The 27919-nt window shown below is 41.4% G+C and overlaps 1 long non-coding RNA gene across 2 annotated transcripts in view; it reads right to left on the bottom strand.

Annotated features, from left to right (window-relative positions):
* The window catches only part of LOC117203604 (uncharacterized), a 95022-nt gene that overhangs the window by 37399 nt on the left and 29704 nt on the right, over window positions 1–27919 (bottom strand). The window contains exons 3-4 of one of the 2 annotated variants that reach the window (XR_007473333.1): window positions 24993–25090; window positions 23821–23996 (exon numbers count right to left, since the gene is read on the bottom strand). The exons of the other annotated variant lie outside the window; for it this stretch is intronic. This is a non-coding gene — a long non-coding RNA (uncharacterized LOC117203604). The remainder of the gene's footprint in view (window positions 1–23820; window positions 23997–24992; window positions 25091–27919) is intronic. 2 annotated transcript variants of the gene reach the window in all.

Below are 27919 nucleotides of genomic sequence, written 5' to 3'. Positions count from 1 at the left end.
AGCTTAAACTCTTCACAGGCAGCTCAGGTTGAGGAGGGGCTGGGGGAAATTTAGAGCAAAAGTGTTCCAAATCGACGCCGATTTGAAGAATAGTTAGAGATGCAGTTAAAGCATCTCTGAAATAAAGATTATAAGGCCTCACACATTCCTAAGGGATACATGACAGTGTGCCGGGGGAAATATGAAGCCACAGGATAAACAAGGCACTTTTTCTGGAATGTCTTATTTTACTAAACAATTTTGGAATCTTTCAGTTAGTTGCACATGAACTAGCTTAAGCAAACCTACCGCCCTTTTCTTGGAGGGGCTCACTTGTCTGGGAAGCCCATGAAGCTTCAGATATGGCTGGATATACAGGGGCTCCAACAATGTCAGAACTCTAGCTCTCTTTCCATCTTTTTGCTCTGCTTGGCCTCGTTCTATATGCAGGCTCTCTCCAGCTTACACTTAAGCTGATTGCTGGCAACTCGGGATCCTTATTTACCTTACTTAGCCAACCACAAGAAGGAAAAGAACTTCCTTCTCCTTATATCCATACACCTATGAAAAGACACTGCAGTTGTGCCTTGCTTGAGATATGTGCCAGTGGGGTGCCATGACTGGTAGGAAGTTGGTGCCTTCCCTAGTCCATGTCAGCATCTTAGCCCTGTGACAAGGGATCAAAGCCATTATGAATAACAGCCCCCTGGCAATGATGCAATAGGTGGACAGTGATTTCCCCCAAGGAAAGGATGCTGGCACAGAAAGCCATCAGGTCCACTACACTCAGTGTCCAATAATTTAAAACATTTTATATTCAAATAAACCCATTTTGGTCTACCAGCAGGGTTAGGGGTACGCAGTTTAACGTCTTCTGCTGGTACTGGAACTTTCATGAAAACGTGTGGGGGGCACTGATCAATACACATTGCTTTTTCAAGCCACAGCTACTGTGTTAGTTGTGACTGTCCTTATCACACAGACATTATACTTTTCAGATGGAAGTCTTGACACTGTAGATGTTGTAAAATTGCAGGGCCTGTGTTTCCAATTTCATAGACAGCATCCATCTCCTTGCCCCCCAGACCAAACAGACCTGAACTGTCAGACTTGTGGGCAGCTACAATAAAAGCCAGTCATCGGTGTTGCCACCTGTCTTCACCCCAGTGGAATGGACACCCTAGAAAGTGATAGAAGGGATGAGAAAGGACTGGAAAAGCCACAGGAAAATGTACATAAGTATTAAAAAAAAATACTGGCATGGAGGAGAACATGGGGTCCCTGTGTTCCAATCTGACCAGCACATGCTTGACCTGCCTAGCACTCAACCTACCATGGTTTCACGCTCCCCAAATTGAGGCAGAACCCGAACGGAGGAGCAGCAGACACATCAGTGCCCCCCACCCTTATCCCTTTGCCTATCACTTCCAGTAGACGACGACCAGACTTCTGATCGCCAGCATCTGCATTTCCTTGTCTGAGGGTGTTCTCTGGCTGCTAGTGTGGCTGGCTGGAAGTACCCAGATATTATTCCCCCAGTGATTGGCCAGAGCTGAAGCAGCACCCCACCTCCCCATCCCTTGGATGGGATTGCTCCGAGGCATGGTCTGCACTGGCTCTCAGCTCTCCCGATGGGATTAAGCTCCAGTTGCTCGTAGTAGCTGGCTTAGTAACACATCCTTTATTGTCAAGTTTTCCTCCCTTGCATTACCCACTCCCACACTTACACCACTTAAACTACTTGCACTTGAGTCCTTATCTCAATGTCAACTTGTGGAGGTCCCCTAGGCAAGATGAAGATTTCAGGTAAAGATTCAGGAGTTTTCTTTAGGCTAAGGAAGGCTTTCTGTGGTTCTGGATAGGAATGGTGGGCCTATTATGCAACTATCCTTTACTGTCTCTGTTGATTCATTTGGTTATTAACCCTTATGATATTAGGGCTATTCTGAGGTTATAGAACTACCTGCGGGGCCAATATGACCCCATAACACCTCTATTGGTTAGTTGCTGTTGCACAACAATAGTAACCGACCATAGTAATAATAATCCTTTATTATTACAGTTCATGCATCTAGGGATTGGTTGGGGTTGGCTGAGCTAGACTGGGCTTGCTCATTCATGGGCAGTCAGCTAGGGGCTCTCTTACAGGCTGAGTTTAGCAGGGCAACTCTGCTCCATGTGTCTTTCCATCCCCCCTCCTGGGACCAGCCAGCCAGCCTGGGCACATTCTTCTCTTGGCAATGGCAGAGGTAGAAGAGTAACATGTCCAATGGAGCAAGTGCTTTTTTAAGCCTCTATTTGTACCATCTATGTGAATATTCCTTTGGCCCAAGTAAATTAGATGACAAAACTCAAAGGGTAGGAAAATCTCTTCCCCTCTTGGGGAGGATCTGCAAAATCCCATGGCAAGGGGCATGGAGAGAGTGAGGGATGAGGAACTGAGGCCAAACCTACTCAACACCTATACATTTGTCCTCATATGTCTTTAACCTTTCTACTTGTCTGTCTCCTGGGAGAGTCCTGCAGGAAACACTTGGCTGTCATCAATTTTTGTAACTTTTGTAAATTACATTCTGACTTGCTTAGGAAGGACTTTTATCTTTTCTCTTATACAGTAAACAACCTGTTTTTACACTTTAAAATGGATCCAATAAAGGTGTCCATCTGAACTTGTCTTAGTACTGAACTAATGAATTTGAAGTGAAGTGTCTAGTTCAATAGCTGAAGCATGATAGAAAAACCAATTAGCAACCAGAGACACTGCTTCAAGACAACACACAAATTTCCAGAAGTGTTTAATTGGAGGATTCCTTCTCATGATGATTCAGAGGCATTATTTCTTAACCTTGACATAGATGGTCCTCATGCCTTCCCCACACATGCTGAAATAGCAGTGAAATGGAAACACACATCATCAGTATTCACTGCTGCCCTTTTTTGTATTCTCTGCCCATCAGAGGAGTTAAAAAAAAAAGAAAAAAAGATTTATGACTCATTGTTTTCAAGGATGCTGCTCCCTCTGCAGTTTTCCAAGTTGTTTCTGGATAAGATTTTCTCCTTGTTTATTTTCTCCTTGTTTAAAAGCCCAGTGTTTTTACACTGTCCACTGAAGTTCTTTTTATATCCTAGGTTTGTATGTTTATGGGCCCATTAGCAAACTTCATAATACTCTTTTCTGCCCCTCAGTTGTGTTTGGTGCTTTGAAAGAGACCATACACAAAAGAGAAAGAAAATGTACCTAGGTTCAGCCAGTGCCATTAAAAACAATCATATTGTTTGACTCTCTGATGATAACCTTTTATAATAGTTCTGTTTCCTCAGATCTGCCTTTTGGGATTGCCTTTGGGCCATTTCTGAAGTGGTAGGCTCCCGGGGGTTCTCTAGGGAATTGTCCCATTATCTGTGGGAGCACAGGAAGGAATTTTACAGTAATTCTGCTACAGTGAAACATTTGCCTTGAGGCCAGAATCGAAAATAGCAGCTGGAAGGACATTTGGAAAAGGCGGGGGAGAAGAGGGTGTGGGAGTGCAAGAGAGGTGGAGAGGCAGAGTTTTTCACATTTGGATAAAAAAACTAGCTCCAAGGCAAAACTGAGACAGGGCTGGCATCTCCCACCCTTGAAACTATCCCAAACTCAATTTCTCCTCGGGCTTGGCTCTCAAAGCCAGTGATTTCAGTGTCGAGTCGAGCGTGCTGGCTGGGGTCAGCACACTGCTCTTGGCGATGAACAGTGAGCACCAAGATTCCTGGATGTCAACCAGCAGCACCGGCCTCTCTTCCACCCGCACCAAGAGGTGCAGAAAGACTGTTGCTCCTCCCACAGCAAGTTAGCCTCCAAAACGTACAGCAGTTTCCTGGAGTAACTTGAAATTGAAGGACTAGTGTCAGTCCTCTGAAAACTTGCAGAAGAGATGCTCAACCTTTACCAATAAGTGTCCTTGCAATAAAGGACACAAATTATAGAAGGTGAGGGCAAGGGCCTAAGAGAAATAAACAAAGGAAAGTAAACTAGGAACAGAGGCACCTACATAATCATGATAGAAGAGATCGTAGCAGCTACTCTGCCAAGATGGCCCCCAGTGAACCATGCTTCTCAGCACCAGCCCTTTATGCCGTTGTAAAATGTCCTCCCTTGAATCTGGGTTGCCTTGTGACTTACTTGCCACTACTAGAATATGGCTTCAATGACACTGTGGGCCTTCTGAAGCTAGGTCATAAGAAGCCTTGCAGCTTCTGCTTTGGTCTCCTAGACAAAAGGAGATACTCCCTTGGGACATTCCTTCTTGAACCCAGCCACCAAGCTGTGAGCAGCCCAAGCCACATGGGGAATCCAGGTGTAGACATTCTAGTTGACAACCCAGCTCTGCTCCTTGTTGACAGCCTGCATTGACTGTCACTTCAGATGACTCCAGCAGCAGCTGCCACTGGACTGCAACCACATGAGATACAAGAAAAACCGCCCAATTGAGACCACTGAACACACAGAACATGAGATAAGAAGTTGTTGTGTTAAGCCATTAAGTTCAGTGGTGTGTAATCCAGCAATAGGTAACCAGGACAGAAGTTATACATTTACACGCATGGACAGATACACTTATGGATGGATCCATCCATCGATGGATCAATTGAATGGCTTTTTATTTACTGACATTAATTTCTCAACAAGTATCTATGGAGCATGCATGTGCCAGGCACTGTGCTAGTCTCTGGGAATACAGTGGTGAATAAATTAATTATGGTGCCTGCCTCCAAGGAGCTTACAGTCTACTGGGCGGGAGTGGGGGGGCGCAGAGATGACAATAAATAAGCAAACATATAAATCATTGTAAAATTATAAATTATGTCAAGTTTTATGATTTTAAAAAAAAGACCATAGTGCAATGCTAGATAGAATAAGAGAGGGAGGCCTGGGTGGTCAGGAAAAGTCCCTCTGAGGTGTGATTTTTCTTCTTTTTTTTTTTTTTTTTGGCCTTGCCACGCGGCATGCAGGGATCTCAGTTCCCCAACCAGGGATTGAACCCATGCCCCCTGCAGTAGAAGCGTGGAGTCTTAACCACTGGACCACCAGGGAAGGCCTGAGGTGTGATTTTTAAGTGGATATCTGAAATATGAGAAGGAGCCAGCCACTAGGGGTGGGAGTGGGTGCAAAGAACTTTCTAGAATAAGGGAATATAAGGACCCTAAAGTGGGAAGGACCTTGGGGTATTGGAAGAACCGAGAGAAAGCCAGTGTAGTTGAGTTGGAGGAATTCTAGGGGAGAAACCCTGGAGAGGGAGACCTGGGCCGCACTGGGCAGACTTGCAGGCCATGATGAAGAGTCTGGATTGTCTTCTAAATGCAATGGGAAAGCGTTAAAGGTTTTTAAACAGAGGAGTGACAAGATCCAATTTACATTTTAAAAAGGACACTCAGGCAGCCTGATTGGAAGAGGGCAAGAGGGGAACCAGGGAGGCCGTCATCCAGGTGAGATGATGGAGGCCTACAACACTCCAGCTGGAGCCCTGAGAGACATCCCACAGCACCTGCTTCCCACTGTGTCATCTGGGTCACCGCTCCTCAAAGAGCCCCAGCAGCATTCGTTCTAAGGCAGGTGTTCTATGCATGTGCTTCTGATTGATGACAAATGCCACAGGTCCATCAATTCACATCCAGAGAATCTCTAAATTGTTTCAGTGATGAAAATGCTACCCTTGTTCTGGCCTGATGAGCAAGGCTTACAGCTAACCCACCCTGGTGAGAGTATGTGTCAGGAGTGCTCAGCAAGCCTGTTTCCCTCACCCACCTCTCCCCATGCACCCTCATTTCACACAGGACACCGCCCCAGGCTGGCTGTGCGCCAGGGACTGTAGCAATGCCACCCCCCACACACAAGCCAGCAGCAAATCCTGAATCTTGAGGCACTTGATGTTCCAAGTGCCAATCCATCTGGTTGACCAGATTTACTGCCTGGGTGAAGCTGTCTTTCCTGACCAAGTTGGCTATTGTTACTAGCAGATACTGGGTCCTTGTGCTGTTGTTAAATTAGCTGTGAATAAAGGGAACCAAAGTAACTAAAGCCTACCATCCTCATAGGCTAGAGAAAAACCTGTCAATAGTAATTATTCCCCAGGATTGTCATTACAAAGGTATTTAGCTCTGCAGGCTCAGCTTCTCTCCGATTTTCGCAGGATTTATAGATTGTATTTTCATAGAAACTGCCAGCCACATTTCTGACAAAAAAAATTATGCGTGTGTGTGTGTGTGTATGGCAAGCACTAAACTGAGCCCTCAGGGGAATAGATCCCATCACCTATCCCCAACCCACCCCTCAAATCTGCTTCCCCCAGGTCTCCCACTTCCCCCCAGCATTATCCACCCACTGCCTGTCTGGGAGTCGGCCTTGACCCTCCCTCTCCCTATGACCACTCAATGAATCTCTCCCTAAACCATTCACTTTTCTCCCTCCGCCCACTACTACCCTAGTCCAGGATGCCTAGGCAGCAACCTCTCTGGTCTCTGCATCCAGACTCCACCCATCCACTTTCTGCAGCTTTGTTTTTAACTCCCCAGACTCCTCCCTCCCTGCTTCCCCGTCATCCCCTCTGCAGCAGCCATACTGATTGACTGTCAGTGCCTCAAATAAGCTTTCTCTGAACACTGGGCCTTCCCATATACTAAGGAGATGGCAAACTAGGATCTGCGGGCCTGCTGCCTGTTTTGTAAATAAAGTTCTACTGGAACATATCCACACCCATTCATTTATGTTTTGTCTACAATACACATAACAACGTATCATTACATACAACAGTGGAAGTGAGTAGTTGCAACAGAGACTTTGTGGCTTGCAAAGCCTCAAATATTTACTATCTGGTCCTTTATAGAAAAACTTCGCTGTCCCTGCCATGCACGATTCCTTCTGCCTGGAACTCTCCTCATCTTATGTCCCTCTTCCACTTCTAATCCTTCCCTCCCTTCACTTGGTTACATCTAATTATCCTTCAGCTCTTAGCCTAGAAATAACTTCCTCCAGGAAGTCCTCCCTGACTACATCCCATCCTCTGTATATGTTTCCCTAGCACTCTATTGTTGTATCACAACAATAATTACAAGGGCCTACTAGTCTCTCCCTTTAGACTGTAAGCTCCTTAAGGACAAAGACTGGGTCTGCCTTGCAGACCTGCTTCTCCATTATAGAGGGCCCTGGGGTAAGAGTATAAAGTCCTGCGTATCATTTGTCTAAATTTTTAAGCATTATAAACTACAAGCTAGCAAACCGTTAAATAAAATAACTTTATACTCTTACCCTGACAAGTATTCCTTCATATATGGTGAAAAATACATATCAAGCTATTATTTTGATATGATTAAAAGCTGGCAAAATATTAAAGACAATTTAATTATTATTGTGAATGTCTGAGTATTCCACTGATAGACCAATGTTTAGATGAGTAACAAAAATGACACAAAATTTAAGAACTACTGTATTATTTATTTTGTAAAATTTATTTTTGTTTTCGTTTTGGCAAAACCACCAATCGTGTTATAATCTAGATTTTCACATAATATGTGTTCAATTGTTTGTAATAATCTAAAGGATTAAAAATAAAATTGTATTAAAAGTAACAAAAAATTTGGATTACTTACATCAAAAAAGTAAATTAACAAATACCGTATGCTAACACATATATATGGAATCTAAGGAAAAAAAAAATGTCATGAAGAACCTAGGGGTAAGATGGGAATAAAGACACAGACCTACTAGAGAATGGACTTGAGGATATGGGGAGGGGGAAGGGTAAGCTGTGACAAAGTGAGAGAGTGGCATGGATATATATACACTACCAAATGTAAAATAGATACCTAGTGGGAAGCAGCTGCATAGCACAGGGAGGTCAGCTCGGTGCTTTGTGACCACCTAGAGGGGTGGGATAGGGAGGGTGGGAGGGTGGGAGATGCAAGAGGGAAGAGATACGGGAACATATGTATATGTATAACTGATTCACTTTGTTATAAAGCAGAAACTAACACATCATTGTAAAGCAATTATACTCCAATAAAGATGTTAAAAAAAAGTAAATTAAAGTAAAAATAAGGAAAATGTGATTTTATATGTTATTTTTCTTCTAAGTTATTCAAAACCATGCATTAAAAAGGCAAAATCAGGGACTTCCCTTGTGGTCCAGTGGTTAAGACACTGCACTTCCAATGCAGGGGGTGTGGGTTTGATTCCTGGTCGGGGAACTAAGATCCCACGTGCCTCGTGGTACAGCCAAAACATTAAAAAAAAAAAAAAAAAAAAAGCTAAATTTAAAATTTAATTTTGTGAAAAATTAACGAAATCTTATTATATACATAAAGGATTTCAATTCTAGTGTGCAATGCCTATTAGTTGACAACGTAAAGAATTGGTATCACTCTTCATATAGTATATCTAGACCTACAAATGCACAAATATAATGTAAATTATTTAACATAGTTAATATCATGCTATTTCATAAGTACTCTGAGAACTGTAAATTGGAAGAATACTAAAAAGAAAATGGACTCTCAGCCCCCCTGGGAAATCATACTTCACTCTGCACCAATCTATTGCATTCATGCTGAAAGGATTTGAGAACATATTTGTCTTGTCTCTTACTTAAGACCTTCCACTGCTCAAATCCTCCTTGCGTGCCAAAGAAGTGTGTCGCTCCAACATTAGCAGTGGCACGACACACAAACCTCTGTGGCCCTGACACAGTCATCTACAGTTTTGAGGACATACTGCCAGGGATGTAATGAAGCATCTTCCTGGGGCCTGAATGAGCTGCAAAGGGTAGTTGCTTAGAGTTACAGGTCACGTTCTGCCAATGCTGAGCACAAGGGCTCAAGTGACAGACGCAACATGTATTCTTTAATAAATTTGTGTCTGTGTGTATTTGTAATATGCATAGCCTTCTAAAGTGAGGACTCCCTGGTAGGGCTCCCTCTTGCTGGAGTATAAGGGCAATGGCAATATGGGTCTCTTGTCCACGGTTGTATCCCTACTTCTTACCATAGAGTCTGGCACATCGTAGGCGCTCAGTAAATGCCAAACTGGGCACATTGTGAAGGATTTTTATTCTTTTGGACCAGTGAGACACTAATATATAAATGACTGGTCTCTGGCCTAACCACCATTAGGGTGTAGTCATCTACTAAAGCAGGGGTTGGTAAACCTTCTCTGTAAAGGGCCAGATAGTAAATAGTTTAGGCTTTGTGGGCTACTATGGTCTTTGTTGCAAATACTCTGTTGTAGTGCAAAAGCAGCCATAGACAATACATAAACAAGTGTGACTGTCCTCCAAAAAGACTTTATAAAAACAGGTGGCTGACCATCACCCTGATACCAAAACCAGACAAAGACACCACCAAAAAAGAAAATTACAGGCCAATATCTTTGATGAATATAGATGCAAATATTCTCAAAATATTAGCAAACCAAATCCAACAACACATAAAAAAGATCATACAACCACAACCAAGTTGGATTCATCCCAGGGTTATAAGGATGGTTCAACATGTGCAAAATCAATATGATACACCACCACAACAAAAGAAAAGACAAAAACCACATGATCATCTCAATAGATGCAGAAAAAGCATTTGATAAAATTTAACATCCATTCATGATAAAAACTCTCATGAAAGTGGGTATAAAGGGAACATATGTCAACATAATAAAAACTATCTATGACAAACCCACAGCCAATATAATATTCAACAGTGAAAAGCTGAAAGACTTCCCACTAAAAACTGGAACAAGACAAGGATGCCCACTCTCACCACTTCTCTTCAATATAGTATTGGAACTCCTAGTCATATCAATCGGACAAGAATTAAAAGGTATTCAAATTAGTAGGGAAGAGGTAAAATTGCCATTATATGTAGATGACATATTATACATAGAAAACTCTAAAGACTTCACACAAAAACTACTAGAAATGATAAACAAATTCAGCAAGGTGGCAGGATACAAGATTAACATACAGAAATGGTTTCATTTCTTTACACTAACAATGAAATATCAGAAAGGCAATGTAAACAAACAATCCCTTTTAAAATCACATCAAGAAAAATAAAATACTTAGGAATAAACCTCTCTGAGGAGGTGAAAGACATACGCTGAAAACTACAAAACATTAATAAAGGAAATTAAAGACGATTCAAAGACATGGAAAGATATCCCATGCTCTTGGATTGGAAGAATATTATTAAAATGGCCATACTACCCAAAGCAATCTACAGATTTAATGTGATCCCTATCAAAATACCCATGACATTTATTTTTTTTAACAGAACTAGAACAAATAATCCTAAAGTTTATATGGGACCATAAAGGACCCAAAATTGCCAAAGCAGTCCTGAGGAAAAAGTACAAAGCAGAAGGCATAACCTTCCCAGACTTCAGACAATACTACAAAGCTATAGTAATCAAAATATCAATAGCATGGTATTGGCACAAAACAGACATATGGATCAATGGAACAGAATAGAGAGCCCAGAAATAAACCCACACACCTAGGGACAATTAATCTCCTCAAGGAGGCAAGAATATATACAATGGAGAAAAGACAGTCTCTTCAGCAAGTGGTGTTGGGACAGTTGGACAGCCACATGTAAATCAATGACGTTAGAACACACCCTCACACCATACACAAAAATAAACTAAAAATGGCTTAAAGACTTAAATATAAGACACCATAAAACTCCTAGAACATAGGCAAAACATTCTCTGACATAAATCATACCAATGTTTTCTTAGGTCAGTCTCCCAAGGCAATAGACATAAAAGCAAAAATAAACAAATGGGACTTAATCAAGCTTATAAGCTTTTTCACAACAAAGGAAACTGTAAACAAAATGAGAAGACAAACTGTGAACCAGGAGAAAATTTGCAAATGATGTGACTGATAAGGGCTTGATTTTCAAAATATACAAACAGCTCATACAATTCAAAAAAAACCAAACACACATACACCCCAGTCGAAAACGGGCAGAAGACTGAAATAGACATTTCTCCAAAGAAGAGATACAGATGGCCAATAGGCACAAGAAAAGATGCTCATCATTGCTAATTATTAGAGAAATGCAAATCAAAACTACAATGAGGTACCACCTCACACCAGTCAGAATGGCAACCATTAAAAAGTCTACAAATAATAAATGCTGGAACAGGTGTGGGGAAAAAGGAACCCTCTTACACTGTTGTTGGGAATGTAAATTGGTACAGCCACTATGGAAGACAGTATGGAGGTTCCTCAAAAAACTAAAAATAGAGTTGCCATATGATCCAGCAATTCCACTCCTGGGCACATACCCAGACAAAAACTGTAATTTGAAAAGATACATGCACTCCTATGTTAACAGCAGCACTATTTACAATAGCCAAGACATGGAAACAACCTAAATGTCCATTGACAGACAGATGGATAAAGAAGATGTGGTGTGTGGTGTGTGGTATGTGTGTGTGTATATACACACACATACCACACACACACACAGTGGAATATTACTCAGCCATTAAAAAGAATGAAATAATGCCATTTGCAGCAACATGGATGGACATAGACATTATCATACTAAGTGAAGTCAGAAAGAGAAAGACAAATACCATATAATATCCCTTATATGTGGAATCTAAAATATGACACAAATGAACATATCTATGAAACAGACTCACAGACATAGGGAACAGACTTGTGGTTGCTGAGGGGGAATGGGGGAGGGAAGTACTGGTAGTTTGGGATTAGCAGATGCAAACTATTATATATAGAATGGATAAACAACAAGGTCCTACTGTATAGCACAGGGAACTATATTCAATATCTTGTGATAAACCATAAGGTAAAGAATATGAAAAAGAATATATACATGTATAACTGAGTCACTGCTGTACAGCAGAAACTAACACAACATTGTTAATCAGGTATACTTCAATAAAATTAAAAAAATCTAAAACAGGGCTTCGCTGGTGGCACAGTGGTTGAGAGTCCGCCTGCTGATGCAGGGGACGTGGGTTCATGCCCTGGTCCAGGAAGATCCCACATGCCGCGGAGCGGCTGGGCCCATGAGCCATGGCCGCTGAGCCTGCGCGTCCGGAACCTGTGCTCCGCAACGGGAGAGGCCACAACAGTGAGAGGCCTGCGTACTGCAAAAAAAAAAAAAAAAAAAAATTAAAACGAAAACCAAAAAACAGTTGGCTGGCCAGATTTGGCCCATGGGTCATAGTTTGCCAACTCCCATACTAGAGGATAGGAGGAAAGGGACAGTGCTGATGGAGAGAGGGAGGCAGAATCGGGAAATAGGAGGTGGAATTATCAGGAGCTGATGACTGCTAAGGGCATGGCCACCCTACTTGGATCCCCTTAATTACCGTGAGGTGCCAGTGGAAGCCCGAGCTGAAACTGTGCTGAGATGTTAAAGGCATCCTGGAGGCTGGCTTTCCTTTAACTGGGCTGCTCCTCCTCCTTGGCTTCCCGGGTTAGTCACGGTGTTTGTCTTTTTATAGATATCTCGTTTTCTGTCTGGCTCAATGCTTCTCCAACCTGGCTGTACATTAGAATCACCTGGGGAGTTTATGAGAAAGATCCCTGTCTGGACTTTCTACCAGGTGTATTAGTTTGCTTGGGCTGCCAAACAAAATACCACAGACTGGGTGGCTTAAACAAAAATTTAATTTACTCGGTTCTGGAGGCTTGAAGTCCAAAATCAAGGTGCTGTCAGGGTTAGTTTCTGGTGCAGCCTCTCCCAGGTTTCCAAATGGCCCCCTTCTTGCCGTGTCCTCACTTGGCCTCTCCTCTGCGCATGCACCAGGAGAGAGCTTGAGGGAGTTCTGGCATCTCTTTTTCTCATAAGGACACCAGTCCTATCAGACTGGGGCTCTACTCTTGTGACCTCATTTAACCTTAATCCCTCCTTAAAGGCTTTATCTCCAAATATAGTCACATCGCAGGTTAGGGCTTCAACATATGAATTTGGCAAGGGGGTGGGGGGAGACACAGTTCAGTCCTGTGATACTGTGATTTATAATAAGAAATATATATTAGGTCTTCGTCCTAGCACATAGTTCCTAAAAGCCTTGTGAAGAACCATAGGGGCATCTTTTGTTACAATATTTCATTTTGTCCTCCTCAGTTCTTGAGATAGCTTCAGAGCATAAAGGTGAAATGCGTGTCTTTTGTTATTCATGACAAGCACCTTTCAACCACACTAAGTTTATGCTAACGAGGTAATTTTTGGAAAGCTCCGAAGGACAGGGCAGACTGCCAGGGGAACCAACCACATTTAGAGGGTTGCAACCTATAGTCCCACATCCCAGGCCCCCACCCCCATTTCTGGGGAGGGGAGAGCCGCTGGAGATTGAGTCCAGTTGTTAGAGGAAACACTGACCAACACCGCCTGCCCTAGCCAGGCCTGATAGTAATCACTTGCATGAATTATCTTACAACAGGAGGTCTTGGTAAGGAATGTGGAACTAACAAGCTACTACCAACCAGAAGAATTCGGGAAAGGTCAAAAGGAGAGAGAAGACACCAGTCCATATGTCCTAACCAACCTCCCAGAATCCTTCTCGCTGGAATCCATCTTGGCCGAGAGATGTATGCGACACCAGGAAGGACCCTGAGTCAGAATGATTGGCCAGAGACAACCTGGAAAATTAACCCAATTACCATAAAACCTGGGACTGGGAGCCGCGTGGCAGAACAGTTCTTCTGAGTTCCCTCACCCTGCTGCTCTCCACCTGGGCACCCCTTCCCAATAAACTCTCCTGCTTTGTCAGCACATGTGTCTCCTCAGACAATTCATTTCCGAGTGTTTGACAAGAGCCCACTCTCGGGCCCTGGAAGGGGTCCCCCTTCTGCAAGACGAGCACCAATGACCTATAACCTAATTATAGCTATGTTATGAGCCTCCTATAAAACCCCAAAAGGACAGGATTTGGAGAGCTTCCAGGTTGATGAATGTTAGAGTTGGGTTAAATTGTAGGACACTCAGCTGGTGTCACAGAATTGCTTGCAGTGTGGAAAACCTACACATCTGGTTTCAGAAGTGATGTACTGGAGTATCAAAAATAGAGGAGACACACAGGAGGTGTGCTTTTCCTTTCTAAGTCCATAACACCAGATTCTTGGATTCATTGGTTTTAGGTGGGGTCCAGGTACCCAGAAAGATCTAATGCTCAGCACAGTTGAGAAGCCACTTAGATTGGATATCCTGGCTCTGATCTTACTTTCCCAGCTCTGTCACCTCTCCAGGACAAATCCAGTTAATAGCTCACCATTTCTGCACTTGAGCTCTCCTTTGACCAGTCCCCATTTCAAGGGAAAGAGAAGTAGACAGTATGTGGAAGGCAAGGAATTAGAGGAAGATTTCAGGGTAGTGGCAGGGCCATTCACTTGGTGGGAACCATAAGGAAAGGAGCAGGTTTATCGGGGAAGTTGATGTGTTTGGCTTTGCTATGCTGACTTTGAGAAGCCAGTGAGACAGTCCCATGTTGCTATCAATAAGTAAGTCTGGAATTGAGATGAGAGGTCTTGGCTAGAAATAAAGAATTTGGTCTTTATCAGCAAAGAGTTGGGAGTTACATGCATGGGAGTGACTGAATGAGGAAAGAGGATCAGAAATGGAAACCTGGAGAATTCTAACACTTAAGAGAGGGGCAGTCTTGTTTCCAGTGAACAAGACTAGCAAGGAGCCATTTGAGTTAGCTGGAAAACTAGAGGAGGGAGTATAAAGGAGGAGAAAAGTCAATTGTAAATTATAACCAAGAAGCTAAGTTTAAAAACATCCGAAGCATCTCCTGGATTTGACATTTAGCTGGAATTGGCAAACTTTGTGAGACATGGTGAAGCCTATGGATACTTTCAGTTTGTCCCTGCTCTGAGTCCTGGGAAGCTGACCTGTATGGGCAGCATCAGTGGATTTCTTGGCCCAATGGTTTCGGGCTGGGCTTGGTCAAAGGAGGATATTGACAGGAAATCAGAGGGAGGGAGGATAGGAAAGTGGAGGTACCCATTCTCTCCAGTTCCCTTGAGGGTCACCATAGGCTGGCTGCATTCCTTGATAAAGGCCACTACTCCTATTGGGTGGTTCTTTCCACATAGCACTCTCTCAGGCTTTGCTCCTTCCCCTTTTCCTGCAGACCCCCGGACAGTGACAGCTTCCTGCTGTTACCAGCCCCTGGGGTGCCACACTTTTCTGTTGGCTTCCCTGTATCCTGTCAGTATCTTTGTAAATAGTGCTTGTATTAAACTCCCCTAAAGTTAGCCAGTTTGAGAGTGCCCTTTGTTTCCTGCTGGGATCCTGAGTGATGCAGGACACAGTCCAGACTGTAGTGGGTGGGGGAATGAGTGGGAGATTAGGGAATAGAAAGTATTATTTTGAGAAGTACCATAGAAAAGTACAGATAATATAAAACTGTATATCTACTACCGGAATGAAAAAAAGAGGATATTGGATCATTTTGCTTCATATTTTTAAAAAAGAAATAAAATAAAAATGAAGTTTCTTTTGTTTTCCATCCCAACCCCTATCTCTTCTCTTAATGGAGACCATTGCTCTCATGAATTAGGTATGAACCCTTATAGCCCCCCCTTTTTATTCTTTTGGTATGTATTTTAGAATTTACCTAAATGCTGCCATACTCTATATGTCACTCAGCAGTTCCTTTATTTTCTCAAGAATACACTTTTGAGAACTATCCATGTTGACATTTATAGGGCTAGGCCATTTAATTGTTCCATAGCACTTTTTTTTTAATTGGGACATAGTTGATTTACAATGTTGTGTTAGTTTCAGGTATACAACAAAGTGAATCCGTTATACATATACATATATCCACTCTTTTTTAGATTCTTTTCCCATATAGGCCATTACAGAGTACTGAGTAGAGTTCCCTGTACTATACAATAGGTCTCCATTAGTTATCTATTTTATACATAGTAGTGTGTATGTGTCAATCCCAATCTTCCAGTTTATTCCTCCTCCTCCCCCTTAGCCCCCGCAAAGTTGTTTTTTTTTTTTTAACAACAATTTAATTAGCTTATGATACTGTGTGTAGCCTGGGTGGTCCCTTTGGGGGTTTTTTCGTTTGTTTTTTTAAGTATAGTTGATTTACAATGTTGTGTTAGTTTCTGGTGTACAGCAAAGTGATTCGGTTATACATATATATTCTTTTTCATATTCTTTTCCATTATGGTTTATTACAGGATATTGAATATAGTTCCCTGTGATATACAACAGGACCTTGTTATTCATCTATCCTATATATGATAGTTTGCATCTGCTAATCCCAAACTCCCAATCCTTCCCTTCCCCACCCGCCCTCCGCCTTGGCAACCAAAAGTCTGTTCTCTATGTCTGTGAGTCTGTTTCTGTTTCGTAAATAAGTTCATTTGTGTCACATTTTAGATTCCACAAAATGGTATTTTATTTTTTATATCAATTTATTTATTTCCTAATAATGGACATTTTTATGATTCCAGTTCTTCTACTATTATAAACAATACCGTAATGAACATCTTTGTACCTTTCTCCTGATGTATGAGCCTTTCTCCAGGGTAGGTACATAAAAGAGGAATTGATGATGATCGGGTTTGTGCATTTTTGATCTTACTAGACATTACCGAATTGACATCCTTAGGAAGTAGTTCTATAAACTTCCATAAACAGTGGATACAAGCTCTCGTTTTTTCATTTCATGGTCAACATTTTATGTTGTTAGAGTTTACGATTTTTAAAAAATCTGATGATTGTAAAATCAGTATATAAAAAACAATATACAACTATTGCTATTAAAGATAAATTATGTTTTTGGAATAGATAATATATGCACATGGCATAAAATTCAGAAGGTACAAGAGCATATACAGTAGAAAATAAGTCTTCCCCCAACCCCTGTCTCTTAGCCACCTAGCTCTCTGCCCTGTAATCTGTTTCTTGTGTGTTCTTCAGATACATGTAACTGCATAGGATGTATGTAGTAAAACACTAAGACAATTCATTCTATTGCACTTCTTTTGTCTCAGTAGGTTCTATACAGTTTTATAGACTCAGTGTTAATTATTTCATTTTACCATAAACCCTGTTTCTGTAGATCCCACAAGCATAGGTTTGGGTGACAACTTGAAGAACTAATTCCAAAGTCAAGGACCCATCAATTCTAAAGGTCCCATCACTACTGCTCTGAGGGGCTTAGGGAACATCTATAACAAGTTCTACTCTCCTAGACTTTCCAATGGAAGATTGTGGACTAGGTCTTATCATCTGTCATGGTACCATCAGGAAAACAGTCAGCACTGTAGGTATTTCAAATAGGAAGGGATTTAACACAGGGAATTAGAGACTTTCACAACTCTGGGGAACTGGCAGGAAGGATGGCAGTTAAGATCTGTTTCAGGAAATCTGGAAGTGCAGGGATCACAAGGAAGCTACTGCCATTGATCTCAGCTGCCTGTAAAAGCAACGGGAAGATTCTCAGACCACCCACCCAAAAGCTGTAGGCAAAAATCCCACGTCAGCCATCCCATCTGCTGCTGCCTATACTTCTGCCCATAACTGCCTCTAGAAGACAATGGCTTCTCTTTCTCTTCCCTACCAGATCTCATGCAAGTGCCTCTCATTAGTGGAGTCTAAGAGAACATGTTCTCCTGTGGAAAAATACAGATATGATACTGAATATCCACATATGGCAACTAGAAGGATTCTCAATAAACCCTCCTTCCCTTATACATAGGTGACTTTATTACTCACATTTGTAGTATTACATTCTGCTCCTATTAGAGACAGACAGCATGAGAATTGGTAGAATACGTATGATTTATTTCATAAATTTTATATAAGGCAACAGTAATTAAGCACCTATTTTATCCTCCAAAATCACCCAGTAGGTGAGAAAGACTTTGGGAAGAGTAACAGAAAAGGAAGGAAAAGATCCATTTCCTATTCAAGCAAGCAAGCATTATTCATCTAACAAACTTTGAGATCCTACTATGTGTTCACATCAGAAACCGGAGGAAAGCAGAACTTGATATGGACTCATACATATTCAATCAAGGGAAAAAAATCTGCATAGGAAACAAGCTTATGGTTACCAAAGGGGAAAGGTGGGGAGCAGGGATAAATTGGGAGTTTGGGATTGACATATACACACTACTATATTTAAAATAGATAACCAACAAGGATCTAGTGTATAGCACAGGAAACTCTGCTCAATATTCTGTAATAACCTAAATGGGAAAAGAATTTGAAAAAGAATAGATATATGTATAACTGAATCACTTTGCTGTATACCTGAAACTAACACAACACTGTAAATCAACTACAGTCCAGGCTTCCCTGGTGGCGCAGTGATTAAGAATCTGCCTGCCAGTACAGGGGACACAGGTTTGAGCCCTGGTCCAGGAAAAATCCCACATGCTGCAGAGCAACTAAGCCCGTGCACCACAACTACTGAACCGACACTCTAGAGCCTGCGAGCCACAACTACTGAGCCCGTGCACCACAACTACTGAAGCCCGTGCACCTTAGAGCCCGTGCTCCGCAACAAGAGAAGCCACCACAATGAGAAGCCCGCATACTGCAATGAAGGGTAGCCCCCACTCTCCGTAACTAGAGAAAGCCCGCACGCAGCAACGAAGACCCAATGCAGCCAAAAGTAAAAAAAATAAATTAAAAAAATCAAATTCTTAAAAAAAAATCAACTACAGTCCAATATAAAATAAAAATTTTTTAAAAAGAAAAAACATACTATCTCAAAAAAAAGAAAAACAACGATAAGTACAAACCAATCTTTGTGGAGCTAATCAACTAGATCAAGAAGAGAAATTACATATGAACTCTGCAACAAAAGATAAATTCAGTGGTGGTATAAAATTTTTTTTTTTAAACTTTCATTTTTAAATCAAGGTGTTCAACTTAAAATCCTTCTTGTTTTGGGAGGGAAGACAGAATAAAGCTATAGTCCCACCTCATGTTTTCTGTGATTCTACATCCGACAGAACACTCTATAGATCAAAAATGCAAGTGTAAAGAGATACGAGGTAAGGTGGTGAGCAGCACGAGATGGGGTTTCGCACAGCAGAAGGAGAGGGAAAGAAAAGGAGGGGAAAAAAAGGCAAGCATTCAAAATTCACTTATACTTAGGGCTATATGTTAGATGCCATGGAAAATTAAAAGATAAGACATGTTCCCTGGCCTCAAGGAACTTAAGGCAGGATTTGCCCAAAGGCTCTAAGGTGCCTAGAAGAAGGCTGTTTGCCGTGTGCCTTACAAGCATGGTCTCATTTAATTCACATACTAACCCCACGAGGCAAGCACTTCTGAGCCTATGTTTCAGGTAAGGAAACTGAGGCACAAATAAGTTCCATAACTTGTTCCCCTCCAGCAAGAAGTGGAGCCAGGAGTTTATGTCAGCACGATTCCTAACCGCTACCCTCTCCAGGGCAGAAAGACTCTAGTGGACAATGGAACTGATGTCTCCTAGAAAAAAATTGTCTCTAGGAGGTAGAAGCATAACTCATTCATTCCTCAGCCCCCCTCCCCAGGTCCCATAGATATATTTTCTAACTCTGTACTATTTTAAAAATATTTCTTTCTTCTCTTGCCTTCCCTAATTCCCATTTCTCCAATGCTTATCTTCTCTTTCTGTCCCACTTCTCTCCCAAAGCCTGCAACACATACATAACGAATGTAAGCTGTGCTTTTAGTTTTTCCAAATTGTCATCTTTCTTTGGGTCTAGGCTTGGAGGAGATGGAATAGGTAACCCCTTAGACTAATTTTTCCCTCTGTCCTGCATCATTCCCATCAGCTTACATAGTTTAGTACTCTCATCTTAAAAAAGTATATAGTAACTATTTTAAAGAAAATAGTCCTTGGCCCCTCATGCTCCTGCAACTGTATTTCTCTATGCCCCGTTTGCAGCGTCAGCTTATAAAAAGTTGTTTGTAGCTACTGTCTTCATTTCTTACCTTTTCATTCTCTCTTCAGCCCACTTCACGGGCTTTTGTCCTACCCTCTACGCTGACATCTCCCAAATTTGTATTTCCAGCCCCAACCTTCTTAACCAGCTGTCTCCTTCACTCTGATGTGGATGTTTAATTTCGAAATTAACGTGCTGCCAAGGCAAACCCTTGTTTCCCCAGCCTGACCTATGCCTCTCCCAGCTTTCCTTATCTGGCAAATAGCTCCAACAGGAGCCCAGAGAGTCTGAGGATCATCCATTCCCTCATTCCCCCACCTTGAACCCACCAACAAGAGCTATCTACTCTACCTCAGACACATCCAAAATCTGTCTGCTTCTCTCCATCTTGATCCTCATCCAAGCCACCATTATCTCTTACTGAGATTGTTATAGGCACTTTATGTAACCCATGCTCCATGTGGTAGCCAGAGTAATATTTTAAAATGCAGATCAGGTAATATCACTCCTCTGCTCAAAACCCTTCGATGTCATTCCATCACGTTTAGCATAAATTCTGGCTTTCAAGGCTCTGCATTGTTAGGTTTCTGGTCCTCTCTCTGACTGGATCCCCCCCTCCCCTCCTCTCCAAACCCCAGCCGTACCTGCTATCTTTCTGCTCCTCGTGCAGGTTAAGGTTTGGAGCTTCTGCATTATTTACCTCCTCCCTAGATTATCAACTCCTTTGATCTTCATTGCTGGCTTCTTCCCAATATTTGGGTCTCAATTCAAATGTCACCTTCTCAGAATGGCCTTCCTGCATCACCCAATTTAAAACATTCACTCATCTACTCTCTATCACCCTGTCCTGTTTTATTTGATATTAGCACTTATTACTACCTAGTGTTCCATTGCTTTGTGTGAGTCTATCCACATTAGAATGCAAGCTCTGTGAGGACCAGAACCTTGTCTTTCTTGTGTTTTGCCACGTGCCCAGCACCTAGAATGGTGCCTAGCACATAGCAGGGACTCAAATATTTAATAAATTAGCGAAAGATAAGATCCTTGAACTCCAGGACCATTATGACTCATAAATTGCTACATAATTTTCCCAATTGTCTAATGACATTGCTATATAACTTATGAGCTCTCAAAATATGATTCATGATGATGAAAGCACAGAAAATAACTTTCCCTTAAAAATTCTGGAGAGACAAAGGAAAAGAGAAGATCTTAATGTATGCTTTCATCTTAATGAATATTTGGTTTTTTTTTTTTAGTTTTTAGTTTTTTTTTTTTAAGGGGGGGGATGAGGCACTTCCAAATTAAGTTTCACATTGCATTAATTATTTCTATCACTCAATGAAAATTTCTGATGAAAATTTGTTATGATATACTAACTGCAATCCCCCAAATATGGGAATCTTTTCTAGGTTTGGGGTTCAAACCTTTGAACCAATAAGTGGTTGACAAGTCCCAAGGGCAAAGCATTCCTCATGCCGTCTGTCACACTTACCCTCCTTTCCCCTTCTACCCTGTGAACTATAGGAGCAGCGAGTATTTAATTGAGAATTCTTCTCTTCCATCAAGAAACAGTGTCAAGAATTCCATGCCCTGAAGAATTTTCTAAGGTTTTCAAGTCTATATTATGAAACACTTTTAAATAAGTGGGTTATAGGCACTTTTCTATCCACTCTGTATAACTCGAATAGATTGTGTAATGCCTTATGAAGGGCCTGGATACTCACCACCCACATCTCCAGTCTAAAACTAGGTTATGAGTAAAATGAAAACTCTGCAAAAAAAAAAAATCCTTCTGCTTCTCATAAAGTCCTCGGCTCAATTCATATCTCACAGGCATGAAAATCCAGATCGTGTAAAGAGGTCAGGAACCTAAATAATGATTCAGCTCATAATGAACAGTAACAGACACTCCCTTTAAAACTGTGGAAATTCTCATTTCCACACTATAGCCAAGGGAACACAGGCATGCCGTCAGCAGGCAAGAAACTGAAAGGGTACTTTCCTTATTTACCTGATAGCTCTTGCCCTACTTCATCCTGAACAAAAGCAAGCCTGCCACACCTAGGGTTCAGGGCATTTTAGGGTGGAGGAGGGGTAGGATGGAATGGGGAGGCTTTATCTAGTCTGGGAAAGTGCCCAAGTGAAAACAATTGAATACCAAATCATTTTCCCACGAGGCTGACAGAGTTCTCCATAGACTGTTAAGCTTCAACCACTCTGCAAACTCTATGAAGACATCTTTAAGGCCCTACTTTTTTCCCCTCTGGGGAAATGTCTTCCCTCCAAGAGGTTAGTCTGGGAAGATAACATTATCTTCAAACCACAACAACAAAGCCCTTAGTCCCCCCATAGTGAAATTCCTGTGCTCCACCCTAATTGAGTTTAGGAAACTGATAAGACAGCTGTGAAAATAAAGCGGAAAACCATTCCCTCTCATTCAAATCAGCTGGCAAGGTTTGCACTTTTTAAGAAGAAACCAGGAGGTTGTTTTTTTCCATTTTTTAAAATGGTTATGGACCAACACACAACTAAGCAACCACACATATTGCAAAGTGAATCTGTCCACCCATTAGCTCATATGTGTATATTCATTTAAAACTCTGTATCATCAATATTTTGAAACATCCACAAAGGTAGAGAGAATAATACAATGAACCCCACGTACTCGATACCCAACTTCAATGATTATCCACATAAATCCTTTCCACTTTAATGTTCTTGCAATAAAATACACCATTCTGCTGTGAGAAATATGCCCATGTGTCTTATAGGCTATAACATGTGTTATGATACATAATAACTGCTTTAGAGTTTTGGGGCAAAAGAATAAAACTTCACAAATTCTGACTAGCTGGCTACAACTCTGTCCAAACTATTGAAAAAGCTGCCCTATACTATTTTTTAAAGGGCACTTTTATCACTTCCAAGTTAAAGAGTATCATAAAAGCGTTGCCATGGAGAGGTCCTATCTCTCCTCTAATGAACGTACACACAAATGGTAACTGTAAAATTATTATCTTTGCATGCAAATAGGTGCTTCTAAAGTAATGAATGATGTGTTTATCAGCTCAGGCTACCAAAACAAAACACCATAAACTGGGCGGCTTAACCAACAGAAATTAATTTTCTCACGGTTCTGGAGGCTGGAAGTCCAAAATCAGGGAGCCAACATGGTCAGGTTCTCTTCCTGGTTTGCAGACGACCCCGTCTAGCTGGGTGCTCAAGGCAGAGTGAGAGCACGCAAGTTCTCTGGTGCCCATTAATCCCTTCACGGATCCCACCCTCATGACCTCACCTAAACCTAATTATCTCTTAAAGGCCCTACTTCCAAATACATCACGCTGGGCGTTAGAGCTTCAACATACAAATTTTGGGGAAACACAATACAGTTCATAGCAAAAGACATGTTTATTTCCCTTCAGTTTAAGATCTTTTCTTTACAAGTTACAATTATGTAGACATTATTTATTTGCCTAGCAAATCCTTTCAATTCAGGGTGCAAATACAAACTTTGGACAAGTTCATAACAAACATCACAAATTCCACAATAGATAAATTTTATGGAAGAGGTTTTATAGCATAGGAGATAACTATCTAGTCAGTACCTGCCAGACTGTTACTGTTCTCTTTGGGATACATTTTCCCCTAAATAAACTGATAAGGGGCAAGAAATAATAAGGAGTAGGTAGGCTTTCTGAGTCTGCCCCTGAGCCTGAAGTTGGGGGCAGGGTGGGGGGGAGGGTATAGCTGATTTTACAACAAACAGGCTAGTTTAGGGTTTATAGAGTTAATTATCAAAGCTTACCTAATAATACTTAAAATAAATACTAAGATCTTCGAAAAGTAACCTGAATTTAAACCTTGTTTGTGTTTTTCTAAAGATCAGTAATTTTTTATTAACTGAAATTAGGTTGCTTACCAAGAACCTGGAAAAAATCCACGCCCTCAAAATTCCCCTTGAATCTTCAAGTAGGCAATTCATTATTCTGCTCCTGTCCCGTGGATGCCCAGCTGTTGGTAGCTGAACTCTCCTGCAAAGGCGACCCCCACTTGGAGAAGTGAAGTCCTGATTGCAGAGCACTGTTGAGAGCTCACCTTAGGATGAAAAGGGGAATCAATTCTCTTCATAAAAGGGCTCTCTGACTACAGATGAAAGTGCTTTGGGGATTTGGGGCCAAACCTCGTGAACCGAGCAGGAAAAAAAAGGTACTTTGTGAAGGGTATTTGAGTTGCCAATACCCTGAGATACCCTTAAGAATGATCTGCAACTGACTGTAGTGAAACTTATTTTGACATTTTCCCGAAAATGGGAAGTAAATATTGGAAATCAGAATGCTTCGGTTGAGGAGTAACAACAAATTAACTCAAAGATGGCTCATTATTACATAAAGCCTTATTATGTTGTATTATTGTTTGTGACGCTAAGAGTGTGGGCTTGGCAACACCTCTGAAGCTTCAGAGAGGACCCCAAGTTCCAGATGAGAATGCAACTGCCAACACTTTGATTGTAACCTTGTGAGACTCTGACCAGAAAACCCAGCCACTCCATGCCAGACTTCTAACCCACAGAAAGCTAATAAATGTGTATTGTTTTAAGATAAAAAAAAAAAAAAAGAGTGTGGGCTTGGGATTTCAGGAAGTTCTGAATTCAAATCTTGATGCCAACATTTAGTACCTATGTGACCTCAGACTAATATCTAACTTCCCCGTTTCTTGTTTGGTTTTTTAAATCTATAAAATAGAGGTAATACTACTTACCTTCACTAAGTAAGGAATAAATAAGATAATATATGTAAATAGCTTGGCAGAGTATCTGGTACAGAGTAAGAACCAAATAAATGGTGACGACTATCATTAGCTTAGCATAATTGAACGTCAACAATTATAATTAACTACACTTGCAAAAATCTGAGGACAAGATGGCTTTACTTACTTAACAACCAGAAACACCTTCCCAAGGGGAGGGAAGTGGATTTTTAAAACTCCTCTCAGTGTTAGTTTGCATGTCTTTGGGGTATATTCAAAGGTGGTAAGCAGCACTTTGAAGTATCCTTCTGGTTCATGGGTTTGGGGAGCTTATTTGCCACTTACATAAGAAGCTGTGTCTTCTTTTCTCACTTTGCAGAAAATAGTGGGAATATTTACCAAGCATTTTTCAGAAATGAGAGGTAAGAAATTCAGTCAAGGTTCTGGGGATACATAAACAGTGCAACAACATAAATAAGGGGTCTCAATGTAATATACAATACTACTAAAAAGAATAGTTTACTTCCCCAGTGATGAAGAAGTTGCCTGAATGGGCTTCTCTGACTATTGCAATCACAGTGAAAAGACCAGCTTGAGCTGACCGTAGCCCTGGGGTGCACCCAGTGAGATAGCTCGGCCTAGATAATGCCTGTTTCTCATTTATGGCAAGAAAAGCAGTGTTTGCCTCAGACAGTGTGAAATTCATCTGCAGATTTCAAGGGGAAAGCTGGAGGCCAAGGATTAAGTGAGAAGACACGAAATCTTTCAGTAAAACATTGGGAAGTGGTAATATGAAAATGACGCTCTTGAGTCCTATTTCCCATCAGTGAGATGCCTGAGAATAGTTGGTCTGATTAAGACAGGGAAAAAAATATTCATGAGCCAGAAAATGAGAAGTGGAAGTCTTGCTTTGTGGTCTTCCTCACTACAAACATCTTCTGCATATTAAGAGCTAGGAAGGGGTGGTGGTGGTGGAAATTTTGGTATTTATGAAGAGTATAAATCAAGTTTTACTAATGGGATTCTAAAACAGGGGAGTGATTAGAAAATCGTGGAGTAAAATGCTTCATCAGTGTGAAGTTTTGCCAGCTGCTGCAGTTATAGCCTAATATATCCCTGGGTAGAATTATGGCGTACTGGTGCCAAGAGGGCTCTAGTTCATCTGGATTTGATAGGATACTGACAATCACACAGCTCCATGGGCCTGGGACTGTGTGTTACAGGTAAAGTGTTCAGGTTCCTTCACCCTAAAGGCTTTCATAGTGTTTCTCAATCTTGGGTAATATAACGAACTCTTCTAAGAGGAATGAAAATTCTCCAGGGATCCTTACATTTACTTAAATTATCCTTAGTATAATGTTATCTTAAAATGTACACAAATAAAACTAGGTGCAAACTCCTAATAGTTATAGTTCTTATAAACCAAAGGCTTTTGTTTTTTCCAGACTAAATTTAAATAAAACTATGGAGCCAATGATATTTAAATTGACAATACTAATTTAATGAGATGAATCATGTTATTTTGCTGCAACTACGTAACTGATTACAAAGTAAACACGCTACTGATTGCCACAGGGCAGGCTCTTTTGATGTTGGTGCATTTATAAAATGATCTCTCAGTTTTTCTTTATTTGAACTATTAGGCTACCTTCATTAATACAGTGGTAGTGCACCATTCACACACTAAGGCCAGCTCTAGTCTTTTCTTATTTGCCCGGGGCCAATTGGAGAATGCTAAATCGTGTCAATATGATCACAAACACAAAGCAAACATGAACAAAATCATGAGGCTGTACTCAGTGATGAAGTATTTATCTCATTCTTAGTGAAAATGTTCTATATCTGCCCTGGCCAATATGGCAGCCCCTGGCCACATGTGGCTATTCAGCAAAGGGGACTAGTGTAACCGAGGAACAGAATTTTTAATGAATTTCCATTTAAAAAGCCGTATGTGGCTAGCGGCTACTGTGTTGGACAGTGCAGAATTCTAGTTCATGCATTTATTATAGTTTTTTAGATTATCATTAAAATGAAATCACTAGCTGTTTGAGTAGGGCAATGTATTTAACCTCTCTAAATCTCACTGCCTGCATCTATAAATTGGAGATAATGAGATATAATGCATGTAATCACTTAGCACAGTGTCTGGAACAGAAACAACACTCAATCACTAGGAATGTGAATGGGTGACAGGCCAGGAGGAGGGTTTGCCCCTTTTCATAGTCTCCATCACTGCCCCTTCAAGCCACCCCTGGGTGTGCTTATTCTTTGAAATATGCAATTGACATTTTCTCCATTGTATGTGAACTGCCAGTGAAGGCATCTTTAGACAACATTGCTATCTTTATTAGTCTCTAACAGGCAAACTAAGTAAAACTAATAAAACTAATGTGTTTATCATGCAAAGGTAGCTTTGATAAGTCACCCACCTTCCAATTAGATTATCTCCCTGTGCCCCTCCTACACTGAAAAATTTTTTTTATATATCTTTACTGTAGTATAATGGCTTTACAATGTTGTGTTAGTTTCTGTTGTACAACAAAGTGTATATTGAAATTTTGAAGCTGCCTGAATAACTGGCACAGGGGCATCACTAGCCAAAGTGTTTAGACCTCATTTTTATTTCTCTGGAAAACAGGAAGCCTAAGCCCCTTCCGAGTTGTAGTGGAACACTGTGAAACTGGTTATGTCACACTCCTTACTGCCTGTTGCTGCTCGGACAGGGGATGCTCTTTCATTCCCCAGGCCCAACTCACACCCCATTTGCACCTGGCAAGCGTTCAACATCACTTTCCAAAATCTGCTCAAGCTTCACCTCATCCATACAACCTTTTTTTTTTTTTTTTTTTTTGGCGGTACGCGGGCCTCTCACTGTTGCGGCCTCTCCCGTTGCGGAGCACAGGCTCTGGAAGCGCAGGCTCAGCGGCCATGGCTCACGGGCCCAGCCGCTCCGCGGCGTGTGGGATCTTTCGGGACCGGGGCATGAACCCGCGTCTCCTGCATCGGCAGGCGGACTCTCAACCACTGCGCCACCAGGGAAGCCCATACAACCTTTTCTGACTCTCCCAGGTAAAACTCATCCCCTCTCTCCCTGGCCTCACCACGTACTTGACACAGACTTCCATCATAGCAACTGTTAAGTTTTCACATTTATTTCACATTTATTCTTGCCTTGTGTTATGGACTGAATTGTGTCTCCCTTAAAAAGATAGGTTGAAGTCCTAACTCCCGGTACCTCAGAATATGACCTTATTTGGAAATAGGGTTGTTGC

Source organism: Orcinus orca, chromosome 19 (genome assembly GCF_937001465.1).
Source record: "Orcinus orca chromosome 19, mOrcOrc1.1, whole genome shotgun sequence".
Lineage (NCBI taxonomy): Eukaryota > Metazoa > Chordata > Mammalia > Artiodactyla > Delphinidae > Orcinus > Orcinus orca.
Note: the sequence above shows the minus strand (reverse complement) of the source record. Positions and strands in the feature narration are given on the sequence as shown.